We start from the raw sequence: 18359 nt of genomic DNA on the forward strand, positions 1-18359 counted from the left end.
TCTGGATTTGACGCAACACAGCGTCTTAAAGGATACTGCAGCCGAAAGGCTACAGAGAGATAAAACCTGCATTGTGTAGGTAAAGAAAAGTACATACTCACCGCTCCCCTCGCTCCCTGCCGTCGGGTCCCGCTCGTCAGCCACAGCTCCCGGTACTGGCCGACTCTCCTGACCCCTGACCCGGACATACTGCGCCGCACATGCGCAGTATGTCCTGTAATCTTCGCTTTTGGTGTCGCATCATGACGCCAGAAGTACGGACACTCCCCCATCTCCTGCGTGTGCGCTCCAGCGGCTTCACTATAAAGCTAAGGTAGGAGTCCCAGTATAGGTAGGTAGGCATAGGTAGGTGTCCCAGTATAGGTAGATAAGCATAGGTAGGTGTCCCAGTATAGGTAGATAGGCATATGTAGGTGCCCCAGTAGTTAGCTAGGCATAGGTAGGAGTCCCAGTATAGGTAGGTAGGCACAGGTAGGAGTCCCAGTATAGGTAGGTAGGCATAGATAGGTGCCCCAGTAGTTAGCTAGGCATAAGTAGGAGTCCCAGTATAGGTAGGTAGGCATAGGCAGAGGTGGTTTGCAGAGATGTAGGGAACTCAACATTGGAGTGCAAGTACAACAATATGCCTTCTACCTGCATGAGACATGTTGTGAGATTCAGACTTTGCTAACAGCCATGGCTGCGATTTATGTTCGTCAGAATCGCCACCATTAACATTGCCAAAATAAACAGGTTTTTGTGACCCTAGGCTATGATCTCTTTGGCCTAAGGGCCCGAAACTCACCAGTCATGATCCCCCAAAGAGTCCCTACAATGTTAGAAAATGTGCCACTGCTGAGCCATCGACCCTTTGAAAAAATGTGAGATTTTGGAAAGTTAAGTTAAATACCTTTTCATAATCCAGATCCATGGAGGACGCCATCCACGCCCTCCCGTTCATTCTGCCATGGCTCCCGCAGTAATACCGGTCAGGTCCCGACCCATCCGAACGGGTGAGAATCTCATTCCCCCCTCAATATGGCTGCCACAGATTTCAGCGGCTGTGCAGTAAGCATAGAATGCGATTGCGGTTGCGCAGCTCTTGGACCTCCTCCCGATGCGTCCGATGTATGCACGCATATTGATGACGTGGCAGGAGGAGGCCTTAGAGCTGCGCAGCTGCAATCGCGTCTATGCAGATTGCGCAGACACATCAATCTGTGGCGGCCATATTGAGGGGGGAATGAGAACCCGACCTGTTCGGAGGGGTCGGGACCCAACCGGGGACGTATTGCTGCGGAAGTCATGGCGGAATGAACAGGAGGGCGCGGATGGTGTCCTCCATGGATCTGGATTATTAAAAGGTATTTAACTTTTTCCCATTTGTGGCCTCGAAAGTCCTTTAAAAAAATTTTGTTTAATTATTGTTATGTGCTGAGTGTGGGAAATCTGAAAAAAAAAAATGGTGTGGGGTCCCCCCTCACCAGTCTGTTCTGTGTGCTGTAAATCAGTGAGCAGAGGCAAATCGAGCAGCGGGTTCGGCACTTCAGGGTTGATAAGCCATCTGCGCAACCACCACAGACGGGAGTTCGAATATGTAAAGAATTACAATAAGATGGGTGGAGGAAAAGCAGCAGCAACAGGCCCCTCCTCTTCTTTTGTTAGTCGTCCTGTCCCTATCCAACCTGCTCAGTCCCATTTTACTTCAAATCCCTCTGCATGCCATGCTGGAAGAGGGCTCCAGACCTCGGCAAGCACCTCATCATCACCCTTGTTGGTTTCCTCTGAATCACCAGCGTTCCAGCATCAGGCCTCTGTGCCAGAAATGTTGCAGAGGAAGCGGATGCTCCCTGCAACTGATCCGTTTATTGTAAAAAATAATGCGCTCCTGGCAAGGCAGTTGGGCCAACAGCTGCTGCCCTACCAGTATGTGGACTGTGCCCCCTTCCGCAGACTGATGAACAGTATTGCTCCACAATGGCGGATCCCCAGCCGCAATTATTCCCTGCTCTTCACCAGCACATTGTGTAGTGTGTCTGCCTGTCTATGGATCACACTGTCAGTGGCAAAGTGCCCTTCAATATGGATGGCTGGAGCAGCAGGAATGGACAGGGAAAGTATCTAACCTTTACCGCCCATTGGGTCACCCTCCACGTGGGTTGAAGGGGAGGCCTGTTCTACTTCCCTCTGCTACCTGTTCTGTCCAAGGCCAGTCCGCCGTTGCTGAGCCTCCCAGCAAGTGGTCCCGCTCCTATACTGGTCTGCAGCACCATCGATGACAAGCAGTGCTGAAACTTGAATCCAGGGCCGGGACAAGGTCCAACATCAACAGAGGCTGAACTGCCCAAATGCGCCCCCCCCCCCCCCCCCGTAAGTTTAATGCACAGCTCTCTGGTGACTGAACTGCATGTTCAACCGCATAAGTAGGGGGGAGAACTCACACAGACAGGCTGACATCGCATGAGAAGCATGCTGGCTGTCTCTCTGCACAACAGAGAGGCACTGGAGTGGGGGAGGGGGGGGGGCGCATCGCACGGTGACCATGGCACAGGGCTGGATTTCAACTTTTCAGTGCCCACAGACCACTTTTATTAACTGCGCCCCCAAGTCTAAAAAGTATACACAGAAACCATAACTGTCTCTCGTAGGGACCAGAATCCAATTTTTAGGGTGACAAATTAGGCCACAAGCTCATACAGACACAGTGCTATATAAATACATAATAATAATATGGTAGGACACTAGACTATGACTATGGTAGGATTAGATTGTAAGCTCCTCTGAGCACAGTCAGTGACATGACTATGTACTATGTAATGTGCTGCAGAAGATGTCAGTGCTATATAAATACATAATAATAATATGGTGGGACATTAGACTATGACTATGGTAGGATTAGACTGTGAGCTGCTCTGAGGACAGTCAGTTACATGACTATGTACTCTGTAAAGTGCTGCAGGAGATGTCAGGGCTATATAAATACATAATAATAATATGGTAGGACATTAGACTATGACTATGGTAGGATTAGACTGTGAGCTGCTCTGAGGACAGTCAGTGACATGACTATTTACTCTGTACAGTGCTGCAGGAGATGTCAGTGCTATATAAATACATAATAATAATATGGTAGGACATTACACTATGACTATGGTAGAATTAGATTGTGAGCTCCTCTGAAGACAGTCAGTGACATGACTATGTACTCTGTAACGTGCTGCAGAAGATGTCACTGCTATATAAATACATAATAATAATAATAATAATATGGGAGGACATTACACTATGACGATGGTAGGATTAGAGTGTGAGCTCCTCTGAGGACAGTCAGTGACATGACTATGTACTCTGTACAGTGCTGCAGAAGATGTCAGTGCTGTATAAATACATAATAATAATATGGTAGGACATTAGACTATGACTATGGTAGGATTAGATTGTGAGCTCCTCTGAGGACAGTCAGTGACATGAATATGTACTCTGTAATGTGCTGCAGAAGATGTCAGTACTATGTAAATACATAATAATAATATGGTAGAGACATTACACTATGACTATGGTAGGATTAGATTTTAAGCTCTGAGGATAATCAGCAATATTGCTATGCACTTTCTAACATGCTATGGAGGGAATCAGCACTCTTGTCCAGATAATTTTATTGGCAATGGCCACTTTAAAGCAGACCTGAACTTCCTCTCTGCTCTAAAAGATAGACAACAGCATAATAACCTTTAAAAAAAAACTTTCTTTGCTGCAGCTGATACAAATTCTGCACTGTTTCCACTTCCTGCTTTCATGGAAGCAGACATACTGCAAACATCCTGTGCTTTAAAACGAGCTTATATGCCGTATATGCTGTGGCAATTAGGTGGCACAGAGGAGAGATAAAATCACAACTTTGTATTAGTCACAGATAATAGGGAATTAGACAGGCTTAGCTCTCTAAGTACCTACAGGGTGCACGTTTCTCTCTGTTTTCTTTTTAGACATAGAACACTTATATCATGCTTTTCTCCTGACGGACTCAAAGCGCCAGAGCTGCAACCACTACTAGGGCATGCTGCACTATAGGCAGTAGCAGCTTTAAGGAGTGTTGCCCAAGGTCTACGAACTGTACAGGTGCTAGCTTCTTGAACAGGCAGAGCTGAGGTTCAAACCCAGGTCTCTTGTGTCAGAAGTAGATCTCTTAACCCTAAGCCCTTACACGATCCAGCAGCCACTGCATAGTGTTATGTGCAATAGTTCAGGTCCATTTTAAAAGTGAAACACTGAAGGGATGCTTCTGGAGAGGCGATATTTGAGGGAAGGAAAGCTAGGGTAGAGAGGCAGAGAGGAGTAGAAAATTTAGAGGGGGGGGGGGGGGGGGGGTTAAGGGGAAATAGAGCATTAGAAGGGAGGAATGGAGAGTGATAGGGAGAGAAAAGGAGAGAGGTGTTAGTGACACAAAAGGCAACATCTCCACAGACCTGACACACAGCTCCTAGCTACTTCCTCCTGTGTGCTCTCCTTGCAGTTATTCCTGTTATCTAACAGCCCCCCACATAATCGTGCAACAGCTTCAGGTGTCATGAGAGAGGGAGAGGGAGGGAGGGCTCCCAGCTGTGAGTGTCTCATGTACACTGTGTCAGCAGCAGAAACAGATCCATTCAGCATCAGGAACAGGCAGTGTGTGCTGCATGTGAGCAGAATCATGCCTGCATGTTCTGCTCTGCAGGCATGATTCTGCTCTGGACACTTCTCCCCCTTTCTTACAGTGCCTCACCTTCCCCAGCACAGCTTCCTGTCTTCCGACCCCTTCATTTCATTCTTGAATTCCCCTGGATCTACTGTTCTCAGCCCCGCCCCTTCAGAGTCACGGAGGAGAGGAGGGGAGGGGCGCTCTCCTCCATGAAGTGCACGCATGAAAGACTGGAGGACAGCGAGCAGCAGACAACTGACTACAGATAAACAGTTGATCTGCTCAGCTCCTCTTCCCCCGCAACCAGCCAGCACTGCTAGCCAGTGAAGTGGTGAGCGATCCACAGCATGAACACAGTGGGGGTGCTGATCAGCCAGCCAGGCACAATACAGACCAGTGCCTTGCGCCCACCCAGACTGCAGTTAGCTCCGCCCAGAGGCTCCAGCCTCGTGAGCCTATGTGTCGGCCCGGCCCTGCTTGAATCCATGGATGAGAACAGGCAAACTGGATCGGTAATCCTAGCAGCCTTACAGGATCAAATTCAGCAGTGGCTGTCCCCCGAAAACTGGAGACAGGTCTAGTGGTGTCTGATAATGGTGCCAACATGCTGGCCGCTATTTCTGAAGGTTGCTACACTCACTTACCTTGCTTGGCCCACGTCTTCAACCTTGTAGTCCAGAAAGGTTTACGAACTTTTGATGGGTTGAAGGACGCTGTGGCCTCAGCACGAAAAGTGTCAGCCCACATCTGTCGCTCCGCAACCGCCACTGCGGCCTTGAAACTGCTGCAGTGGCGTCATAACCTGCAGCAGCACAGGCTTATTTCTGATTGTCCAACGCGGTGGAACTCCACCCTCCACATGCTGGAGAGGTTGTGGGAGCAGCGAACGGCAGTCAAGCTGTACCTGTCTCAGACATCTTCCTCCAGAACAGGGCCACTGAACTACATTACTGGGGACCAGTGGCAGCTGATTGAACAGGTGTATAAAGTCTTGGAGCCGTTTGAGCAGACAACAAAATTGGTCAGTGAGGAGCACTGAGGCATATTAGAAGTGCTCCCTATGGTCTTCATGCTGGAGAAGGCTCTTGACAAAGTGCTCGGACAGGGGGAGGAAGCCCTACTGAACAGTGGCCAGTCAAGTGGGAGAGTGAGTGAGCATACTCAAGTCCTGGATGAGGAGGCAGAGCTTGTGGAAGCAGAAGAGCCCATTGTCCAGGTGTGGGAAGAAGATTCTGATGTGGAGCTGGAGCATGACGACAGTTCTGACAGCCAGGAAGAGGTGATTATATTAATTAATAATAATAATTACTTGGGGTCGGCCAGTGCTCCAGACAATATGGAGAGTAATGATGACCCTTTGGAGTATTGGACAAAACAACTGGATACCTGGCCTGAACTCGCTCAATATGCACTGGAGGTTCTTGCATGCCCCGCTGCCAGTGTTCTTTCTGAGCGAGTATTTAGTGCTGCAGGTGGGGTGGTCACCGACCAATGGACCTGTCTGTCCACAGACAATGTGGACATACTAACTTTCATTAAAATGAACGAGTCATGGATCAGTGATAATTACAAGGCCCCTCTCACTGATTCATGATGAAGATTAGACAGACTAAATTAAAATTTTGCTGTTTTCCAAGCCTCAAATGGTCTCCCTCTCAAACTCTGCTGCCTATCACTATCATCGCATATTTTTGCTTTTTAAGATCATAAAAATGCAGCTTTTGCAGCTGTCCGACATTATATTCTATCCCAACCCTATGCTTTTGGCCTACAACTTCTCTTGCTGCTCCAAAAAAAATTATAATGACTGCTGTGAAACCACCTCTAGGTTCCATGGCCTACGACAACTTCTGCTGCTCATAAAAAAAATTATAATGACTGCTGTGAAACCACCTCTAGATCCCATGGCCTACGACAACTCCTGCTGCTCCAAACAAAAATTGTAATGACTGCTGTGAAACCACCTCTAGGTCCCATGGCCTACGACAACTCCTGCTGCTCCAAACAAAAATTGTAATGACTGCCGTGAAACCACCTCTAGGTCCCATGGCCTACGACAACTCCTGCTGTTCAAAACAAAAATTGTAAAGACTGCTGTGGAATAACCTCTAGGTCCCATGGCCTACGACAACTCCTGCTGCTCCAAACAAAAATTGAACTGACTGCCGTGGAACCACCTCTAGGTCCCATGGCCTACGACAACTCCTGCTGCTCCAAACAAAAATTGTAATGACTGCCATGGAACAACCTCTAGGTCACATGGCCTACGACAACTCCTACTGTTCAAAACAAAAATTGTAATGACTGCTGTGGAACAACCTCTAGGTCACATGGCCTACCACAACTCCTGCTGCTCCAAAAAATATTGTAATAACTGTGGTGGAACCACCTCTAGGTCCCATGGCCTACAACAACTCCTGCTGCTCCAAACAAAAATTGTAATGACTGCCGTGAAACCACCTCTAGGTCCCATGGCCTACGACAACTCCTGCTCCAAACAAAAATTGTAATGACTGCTGTGAAACCATCTCTAGGTCCCATGGCCTACGACAACTCCTGCTGCTCCAAACAAAAATTGTAATGACTGCCGTGGAACCACCTCTAGGTCCCATGGCCTACGACAAATCCTGCTGCTCAAAACAAAGATTGTAATGACTGCTGTGGAACAACCTCTAGGTCCTATGGCCTACGACAACTCCTGCTGCTCCAAACACAAATTGTAATGACTGCCGTGGAACCACCTCTAGGTCTCATGGCCTACGACAACTCCTGCTGCTCCAAACAAAAATTGTAATGACTGCTGTGAAACCACCTCTAGGTCCCCTGGCCTACGACAACTCCTGCTGCTCCAAACAAAAATTGTAATGACTGCCGTGGAACCACCTCTAGGTCCCATGGCCTACGACAAATCCTGCTGCTCAAAACAAAGATTGTAATGACTGCTGTGGAACAACCTCTAGGTCCTATGGCCTACGACAACTCCTGCTGCTCCAAACACAAATTGTAATGACTGCCGTGGAACCACCTCTAGGTCTCATGGCCTATGACAACTCCTGCTGTTCAAAACAAAAATTGTAATGACTGCTGTGGAAGAAGCTCTAGGTTCCATGGCCTACGACAACTCCTGCTGCTCCAAACAAAAATTGTAATGACTGCCGTGGAACCACCTCTAGGTCCCATGGCCTACGACAACTCCTGCAGCTCCAAACAAAAATTGTAATGACTGCTGTGGAACCACCTCTAGGTCCCATGGCCTACGACAACTCCTGCTGTTCAAAACAAAAATTGTAATGACTGCTGTGGAACAACCTCTAGATCCCATAGCCTACCACAACTCCTGCTGCTCCCAAAAAAATTGTAATGACTGCGGTGGAACCACCTCTAGGTCCCATGGCCTACGACAACTCCTGCTGCTCCAAACAAAAATTGTAATGACTGCCGTGGAACCACCTCTAGGTCCCATGGCCTACGACAACTCCTGCTGCTCCAAACAAAAATTGTAATGACTGCCGTGGAACCACCTCTAGGTCCCATGGCCTACGACAACTCCTGCTGTTCAAAACAAAAATTGTAATGACTGCTGTGGAACACCCTCTAGGTCCCATGGCCTACCACAACTCCTGCTGCACCCCAAAAAAATTGTAATGACTGCGGTGGAACCACCTCTAGGTCCCATGGCCTATGAAAACTCCTGCTGCTCCAAACAAAAATTGTAATGACTGCCGTGGAACCATCTCTAGGTCCCATGACCTACGACAACTCCTGCTGTTCAAAACAAAAATTGTAATGATTGCTGTGGAACAACCTCTAGGTCTTATGGCCTACGACAACTCCTGCTGCTCCAAACAAAAATTGTAATGACTGCCGTGGAACCACCTCTAAGTCCCCTGGCCTACGACAACTCCTGCTGCTCTAAAAAAAAAATTGTAACCAGGATTGCTATTCTGCCACCACTAAAGCCAAAGTTATCAGCAGGACTGCCAGGGAACTGGTATTTGTTTAAAAGGAAACATCCATTAGGTTCCCTTTAACATTGTGGAAATTGTTCTGCCAGAATGTGGAATTCCGCGGAATACTGCGGGAATCCGCCGGAATGTAGCGGTAGCGGTTATAGCGGAAGGCGGAATTACCACGATATCGGAAATTGCCTGTTCCGATCATCCCTACCTGTTACCCATGGACTTGTCTGTCATCTTTGCTTCTGCTAACACACGACGTTAATAGCCTCATCCTTCTGAATCAAGGTAATAACCCGTGTGTTACTGCTGCACTGTGAAACTGTGTATGTGATACTGCTGAACTGTGTTGCTAGCCTCAGTAGTGACCTCTGGTGGTACTCTGGCTTTCTAGGCCTAAAGCTGCTATACCTTGCACCTCCAAGGCATGGGTGTAACCAAAGTCAGGCAGGTGTTTAAACTGGTTTTCAAACAAAGAGCTGCCATGTGGCACAATGAGAACAATGAGTCATAAGCTAGTGGCCATCTTAAAATAGGTAATGCTTTCAGATTTAAATGGTAGACATTCAGTAAAACAATCTTCGCATCACAGCTGGCTAGTCTGTAACTCTGGGTGTTTCAAGTCCTACTTCATAAAGCTACATTAATCCAAGCCATGCACTGATGAGGCTCAACCAATCCTGTCTGTATGCATGTTGGATTATTGTGGCTCACAAAAAATTGACCATTCTCCTGGGTGTGCCCTCTTTCACTTCTCTAAAATTAAACGCAAGTGCAAATCCATTGTCCCTCACTTGCTAAATGGGGCCAAAAGCCCATACCCCTTCATTGGAAATTGTCTGGAATCCCTACTATCCAAGAGTGGTATGGGAGGGTTAATGATATCCATGATAGAAGAAACACTTCTGAGCAAAGAACAGATTCATAAATATTATGATACTTGGGCAGTTTTCCTAGATTATCAAGACTCTGATGAGTGTAAAAGAGAAATGCTCTTATTGAATAAACCATACTTCTGATTTTTATATATAACAGGGAACGCCGCACCTAACTTGGGTTATTTGTTTAATGTTTTGTTTCTTTGCACTCTTATTTTACATATTTTGTGTCAAGATTTCTCACATCATTTGTATTGTGGTTACACTTATAATTAGTAGGCCGTTGTTGGTCCTTGCTTGCATTAACCAGTTCACTGGTCACAATCTGAGGTTGTGCGCTTACAGATATGTAACTATACATCACTTTGACGCTTTCTTCTTTTTGAGTCATGATTAATGTAATCATATGCTTTCTTATTGGCTGTTTACTTATATGCTATATTGATGTATGCCACAGTGTTGTTCTTGGCTGCACTATGACATGTATCTGTTATTTTTGTGCTCAATAAAAACTATGTAAAAAAAAATGTAACAAATAAGGGGAGGAGTTTTTAAAATAGCAATGATGTGGATTTCCATGACATAAACATTGTTCAATATGGATATATTATGCTTAACTTACTTTAATTCCTTGAACCTCAGAGCTATCAACACTGTCCGCTTTTTATTATTATTATTATTGTTGTTGTTATTATTATTTGGTATTTATAAACATAATATAGCAGACAGGTGTGCCTATAGAAGCCATGTGCATTTCGTTTTTTTAGACATCGGTATCAATGCAATAGTCATGTTATTATTAAGTAGGAAATGTGTGCTTTATGTTGAATTGTACAGTAGAACTGGGACAACAGTGCTTGATTTAGTATACCTTCACTAGGATATTATCTGGCTCCAGAAATGTATTATTAACAAGGATTATCATGGTCTCCTGTAAGTACCCAAGCCGAATGTCAGTTTCTAGCATCCTGTATTGACCTAAGATTATTTCAAGAAATGTAATAGCTTCCACAAAGGTCAGATTCTCATGTTCATATTCTTGAATGAATTTATGGATATAGGATAATATAGGATAAATATAGACATAAAATGTGTAAAGCATTCACAGATCTCTGTTGAAAAAGTATTTAGAAACCCATTAATATTTTTATTAGTGAAAACTTTATTAGGGCCTTTATGTTCTTTAGCTAAATATACCTGTAACTATCGGATTGACTTTCCAATATAAATTTCTCTACTTATAGGTATTATATTCCCCCTGGGCCATTAACCAACTTTGTCTTTAGTCGTCTATTGAAGAAACCATAACATTTCTTTAGTTTTGTTAGAATGTAACTAATTGTCACCTCCAATACCACTCCAGAATGTTTTTTTTTCTAACTAATCAGGTATTAAAACATTATCTGACATAGGCTTTAAACATATACCACCTTAAAATCCTCCACACATATTACATAAACAATAAGAAATACCAAGAGAGAGAGAGAGAGAGAGAAGAGAGAGAGAGAGAGAGAGAGAGAGAGAGAGAGAGAGAGAGAGAGAGAGAGAGAGAGAGAGAGTGAAAATATCCTCCTCAAGATATCTGTCAATGCCAGAGCTAAATTGTGCAGCCCTGTAATCACATTGCGTATAATTTCTTTAAGGAAAATAATACTGTATACATGCCATCCAGTGGAAAGGAACTGCATGTTAATTACATTATTTTTAGAATTATAAAAACATGTATTCCTGGTACATACATCATTTAATAATTTAACATTTTTAATTGTAATAATTTATTTTGAATTTGGGCCTGATCAAATGGTTACAGTAGGCTGACACCCCATGCATGCATATAGTTAACAAGAAAGAAATTGAATTCTAATTAAGAAAAAGATGAACAGTGTACAAAATTGCTGACAAGTTTATACTGTAGGCACTCTATAGTGCACAGGCTTTTGAAGCAAGCATTTGCTGCAGTTAGTAAGTTGACAATCCAGACCAAAATGTATTCTGTCTGCAGTCTTTAAATACTGTCATGCCTAAAATGTATACATTCTTTATTAAATATGCACAGTTATAATCAATGCATGGTGACAGCATATTTAAAAGTACCTTTTCCCTATTTTTTAATAATGACATTCTTTATTTAACCTTTAGCCGACCGCCGATTGGCGTGAATGGGGCGGCAGCCCCAGGACCGCTCCAAGCCGATTTACGTGAACGGCCTTCTATGGGGCTAGCAGGAGATCTCGCACGCTGTTGCTGAAGCCTATGACAGTCGATCACAGTGAGTGGCTGGCGGGGGAGGAAGGGTGGGTTTAGTAAAAAAAAAAAAAATTATTAGAAAATAAATAGAAAAAAATATTTACAAAAACAAACAAACACCAGGGGAGCGATCAGACTCTACCAACAGAGAGCTCTGTTGGTGGGGAGAAAAGGGGGGGATCACTTGTGTACTGAGTTGTGCTGCCCTGCAGCTAGACCTTAAAGCTGCAGTGGCCAATTTCAAGAAAAATGGCCTGGTCTTTAGGGGGGTTTAACACTGCGGTCCTCAAGGGGTTAACTTACTTGGAGTGGTGACCTATTTAGTATACTTCTAAAAAGAAGCTATCATAATGTTAAACACTTTGTTTAGCTTATGAGCCATAACCTAATTCCAAGACAGTCACAATATTCAATTCAGTTCTGTGATTCTAAACAGAAGCTTCCTTGCACTAAAATCAGCGTGCAGCTTTTGAGTCAGACAACAGAATCCTCTATCAGACCAGTTATTATCATAATGGCAGATTCCCTTTAAGGTAAGATATGTTTAATATTTTTAGCAGCTAAAAAGTCTAGTCACACTTGACAGGAAGATTTAGAAACTATACATTCGCATATTTTACCATAGACATTTCCCCATTAACTAGCCCTGACTTCTGAAGTAAAAAAAATGCATAAAACCTTTGTTTTAATTAGATGGAATTATAGAAATGCTTTTTACATAATTTCTCTTCCTTCTGATCCATTTCTCGTTACATACTGATGACAGTTGCGGAATGCATTATCCAGCATTCATTTACAACATTACTAAAATCTACCTTGATAAGACTCTTCCAGTTCTTATAAAATAGGTCGATTCTCCCGCTGGTTATCCATGCTTTTAAATATTTAATGGAACTGTGTAATGAACAACTTGAATGTACCAGTGCACTCACATTTATTCACTGTATTTAAATTTTGCAGCAAGAAAAAACCAAATGATAATGTAAGAGTATAGTCACCAACAGAAGCCAACCAGAAATTCCTGTTAAGGTGAGACTAAAGTAATTTATTTTCATTAAAAAAAAGTAGGTTTATGTAGATAGAATTAGCGGCAAAAATTTTCAGCTGCACTTATTACTAAGGGCCCATTCACACTTGAGAATCGCCGGCAAAACGCTCAAACGCTAGCGCTTTTGAAAGCGCTAGTGTAATTAAACCCTATGGGCCCATTCTTACTTTGGTGATTTGGGCTAATCGTCGCAAATCGCCCAAAATCGCAACATTTTCAGGCGATTCACCATTTTCAGGCGATTTCCCTGCGATCGTACTTCAGTGCTATAGAAGCAGTAAACGCGATCGCGGAAAAATCGCAGCAGTGTTCAGTGATTTTTCCTCTGAAAAATCACTCACGCAAAACGCCGACAAAAATCGCCGGCATTTTGCTTTTCTAAGTGTGAATGGGCCCTTAATCAATTTATTAACCCACAAACTTTTGTACACTAACCTGGCAGTTGCTAAATTACCATTTGCATTTCCTTCTATCATGACCATACTTCCACCTTGCTAAGTGCATTCCTTGGTTTCTCTTGATCGTCTTCTGATGATGTTTATAAAAATAAATCTAAAATTAAAGATGGTTAAGGAGATGCTGCATGTAGTAGCTGTAGCTATAATTTTTCCTTTTGTAAAGCATAACAAAAATGTCCTTCAATGTTATACGGTGTCAATGTTTATGTGTCGCGGCAGCTCTGGGCATGTGTTGCCAAATTCTGTGCTGAGCACTAGAGATGGCCCGAACCTCCGATTTTAGGTTCGCATTTGCGAATCTCCGCAAACGTTCGCGAACTTTTGCGAACCGCAATAGACTTCAATAGGAAGGCGAACTTTGAAAACTAGAAACATTTATGCTGGCCACAAAAGTGGTGAAAAAGATGTTTCAAGGGGTCTAACATCTGAGTTTTTGCATTGATGAGTGGGGTAGACGCCAAAAGTCCCGGGGAAAATCTGTATTTGACGCAAAGCAGCCTTTTAAGGGCAGAAATCAGATTGCATGCTAAATTGGAGGCCTAAAGTGTTTTAAAACATCTTGCATGTGTATACATCAATCAGGTAGTGTAATTAGTACACATTAACACCAGGCATGTCCAAAAAGGTTTTGTTAAATCATTGTCACCAAGCATTATAAGGTGATCAGATGTGTTCTCAAGGTGATGTGTTGGGTTTACAGGCTGAGAACACGCTAGGCAGAAACCCTATCTTTGTGGAAAATGCTAGTATTTTTGCTGATGAAAGTCTGGGTACATGTGAAAAATCCAATATTAATGTATTTGTGTTTGTGCATTATGCACAAATTTCTGTTTTGCTATGCAGCTGGGTCATAGTGTGAGGCTTTTTAAAAGTTGGTGGGTATGCTAGAGTACCAGGTGGTGGTACGTGTGCGGCTCAGTGCCAGGTGGTGGTACATGTATTGTTGAGTGCCAGGTGGTGGTACGTGTGCAGTTGAGTGCCAGGTGGTGGTACATTTGCGGCTGAGTGCCAGGTGGTGTTACGTGTATGGCTGAGTGCTAGGTGGTGGTATGTGTGCGGCTGAGTGCCAGGTGGTGGTATGTGTGCGGTTCAGTGCCAGGTGGTGGTATGTGTGCAGTTGAGTGCCAGGTGGTGGTACGTGTGCGGTTGAGTGCTAGGTGGTGATACAAGTGCGGCTCACTGCTAGGTGGTAGTACCTGTGCAGCTGAGTGTTAGGTGGTAGTACCTGTGCAGCTGAGTGCTAGGTGGTGGTACGCATGCAGCTGAGTGCTAGGTGGTGGTACCTTTTCGGCTGGGTGCTAGGTGGTGGTATGTGTGCAGCTGGGTGTTAGGTGGTGGTATGTGTGCAGCTGAGTGCTAGGTGGTGGTACATGTGGGGCTGGGTGCTAGGTGTTTGGACATTATTTTATGTATTAAAAGAGAACATCTTGCTGGGCAGGTCTGCATTTGATCTGTAGGGGACATGGTATCTGCATTTCATCTGATTGGGACATGGTATCTGCATTTAATTTTGCAGTGGATGTGGTATCTGCATTTGATCTGTGGGGGACATGGTATCTGCATTTGATCTGTGGGGGACATGGTATCTGCATTTGATCTGTGGGGGACATGGTATCTGCATTTGATCTGTGGGGGACATGGTATCTGCATTTGATAGGTGGGAGACATGGTATCTGCATTTGATATGTGGGGGACATGGTATCTGCATTTGATCTGTGGGGGACATGGTATCTGCATTTGATATTTGGGGGACATGGTATCTGCATTTGATATGTGGGGGACATGATATCTGCATTTGATCTACAGGGGACACGGTATTTGCATTTCATCTAATGGGGACATGGTATCTGCATTTGATCTGTGGGTGATACAGTATCTGCATTTCATCTGTGGGGGACACGGTATCTACATATGATCGGTGGGGGACCTGATACAGGTCATTGTTATTTTTGGGAAAATATGTCTAAAATTATTTGTGCAAACTTGGTGGCGCCACAGGTTTTCTTGCCTGGAGTGACAAAAAGGCCAGAGGTGACCCTGGACCAAACTCACTGTGTAACGCACCGCAAACAGCTGTTTGTGTAGTGATGGCCGTGCTGGACTGGTGCGCACCATGGCCAGAGTGCAGGCCATGGCGGGTTTCAAGTCCATATGGTCGCCGGGCAGAGGTAGCTCAATGACAGAACAGTGACTGTCCAGCTGATCAAATTTGGTCTGTCCACAATGAAGGAATGACCTTATTATCTTGGGTGTGCCCCCCCCGAGACACTCATATAGCCGTCGGTCATTGCTTCAGTGTGATACACAAGCCCCTTCACCGCTGCAAGGTAACGATCACGAAGGGGAATTGACACATGTACATGCCTTTCGTTTTGTTGTTGCAGCTGCTGTGCAGCCAGAAAAATTAGGCAGGCATGTACACGCACCAGAAAAATTATTGTAGCGGCCGCTGCTAGCAGTGGCCTTAAAAATTCAGGAATCCGCCTGGAGTCCTGGTGGACCCTGTTGGTGGTGGCGGAGAAGGCAGTCAAGCGGCCTGCAGGCAGAGATGCTGTGTGGGGACCGACTTAGTCTTGGGGCAGGCAGTCACACGGTGTGCAGCCAGAGATGCTGTGTGTGGGGACTGACTTAGTCTTCGGGCAGACATAAGCGTGCTTTGCAGACCAGGCATCCATGGTCAGATGGACCCTTGACCCAACGCTGTGTGCCAGAGATGTCACCACTTGCCTTTCAACATCACGGTACAGTTTAGGTATCGCCTTTGTTGAGAAAAATTGCGGCCTGGTGTCTTCCACTGTGGTGTGTGGCTTTGCTTGTGTGCTGATTTTCCTCAGGTGGTCACCCCATTGCAGTTTGTGCTTTGTAATAATGTGCCTTCCTAAGGTAGTTGTCCCTACGTGGGTCTTGGTCTTTCCTTGGCTCAATTTTCGGTGGCAGAGAGGACACACAAATTTTTTTTCACACAGCTGAGCCCTGGGGTGATGGCACTTTGGTGGTGCCGGCCAACTGAGTGTTAAGTGGGGGGCCAGAACCAGAGCAGGAGGAGGAAGATATGTCACGCTTCTGTGCGGAAGCTGAGAAAGATGAGGTGTTCTGTGTTAAATAGTGAATTACGTCCTGACAATATTGGGGGTTAAAGGCACGTGCCTTCTTCTGAACACTGTACTTTGGTCGAGGGCCGCACAAAATCACGACAGCGCGACCTCAAACAGACCTGCCAGGTGGCCTGCCTCTGGCTCTGCCTTTTGTTTTGTCCATATTGGGGGGGATGAAGTGAAAGGTATGCACTGACTTGACTGGTACAATATACGGTTACACAGGTGTCGTGAACAGGTATGACTGGTGGTATTAACACTTAGGTATAGGTAGGTAGGTGCACTGAACAGTGAACAGGTGCAGTGATTGTGATTACAAATGTGCAGCTGCCTGTAACACACACAGGTAGTCACTGAATGTGCTGGGCCTGGCAGTGGCACAGTAGGAATTAAGGTGCCAAAGGCCAGCTGCGACTGACTGACAGGGCTGTATATAATGCAAGTGGGCCACACAAAAAATAAAAAAATAGATCACAAGATTAGCTCTCAAAAAAGCTGTTGAGGGGTGCTTTTTTAGCAATAAGAATCAGCAAGGAGAAAACTAACAAGCCTACAAGAGCCTAACTAAGCTTTCCCTAATGTCTCTGCAGCAACCTCTCCCTTCTCTAATTACTGCAGGCACACGATTGAGTCCAATGCCTGATGCTGCCTGCCTTTTATAAAAGGGGGTGGGGCTCCAGGGGGGAGTGTAGCCTGATTGGCTACAATGTGCCTGCTGACTGTGATGTAGAGGGTCAAAATAGATCCTAATGATGCACTATGGGGGCGAACTTCCGCAAAAGTTTGCGGTTCTCCGCGATTGCGAACCACAGAAATTTGCCGGGAACCGTTCGCCGGCGAACAGTTCGGGCCATCTCTACTGGGCACATGCAGTTGTATTATTAAAAGAAAAATTGTGGGTTGGAGAAGTCTTCATTTCCACCCCCTGGAGAGCTCTACTCTTCATCCTTTCTACAGATCCCTCCCCTAGCTCCTTTTTGTAAGCCCCGCCTCCCCAAAAAGGGAGTGGGAGGATCATACTGAAGTTCTTTGTTTCAAGTTCTTGGCCTGGGTAAGTAACTCTACTGCTGCAGCATACATCAAATTGTGCAGTCACAATTAGTTGTTTCAACTTCTTCTCCCTTTCTATTCTTCTTTATGTGCAGCAGCTTTAGCCAGCCACACTCTGCTACCACTTCCCACCTAACACACTCCCCTGCTTTTCCCAGCCAGCACCCTCACCTACCTCTCCCCAACCTGCATTCTCACTTACCTATCCCCTTCCAGCACACTCACATGCCTCTCCCCAGCCTGCACTCTCATCTACTTCTCCCCTCCCAGCACACTCACCTGCCTCTCCCGAGCATTCACCCTCACCTTCCTCTCTCCAGCCTGCACCCTCACCTACCTCTACCCTCTCAGAACACTCCCCTACCTCTCCCCAGCCTGCACATTCACTATCCTATCCCTATCCTGCACCTCACCTTCCTCTCCCCTCCCAGCACACTCACCTGCCTCTCCCCAGCCTTTACCCTCACCTACCTATCTCCACCCTGCACCCTCACCTATCTTTCCTCTCCCAGCACACTCAACTGCCTCTCCCCAGCGTGCACCCTCACCTACCTCTTTCCAGCCTGCTGTCGGATTTTCCAATAATGAAAAATTAGCTTTAAGAGATTATAGGTTTCATAAAAAACATATATCATTTTTTTTACCTTTATAGAATATAACTTTCTAGGGTTTTATATATATATACATGATATATACTATAGTAATTGTAAATCCACCACGCTCTCAATAACGTTTACCTATGAAGAAAATAAAAGCTACAAATTGCATAATCCTGTTTCAATAAATTAACACACTAAGGTCCGTGCAGTGTGATCCAAGTGCTGTCACTCATGATACCATCACCCCACAACCAGAGTGGCTCACCGGATTGAAGCCACCTGCTTTTTCAGGTGGATCTCACACTTAGCATATATGCTTCACCAGGGTACTTCAGGGAACCATACCGAGATGCTGATTTGAATCTTTTAAT

Source organism: Hyperolius riggenbachi, chromosome 7, assembly GCF_040937935.1.
Source record: "Hyperolius riggenbachi isolate aHypRig1 chromosome 7, aHypRig1.pri, whole genome shotgun sequence".
NCBI classification, from domain to species: domain Eukaryota; kingdom Metazoa; phylum Chordata; class Amphibia; order Anura; family Hyperoliidae; genus Hyperolius; species Hyperolius riggenbachi.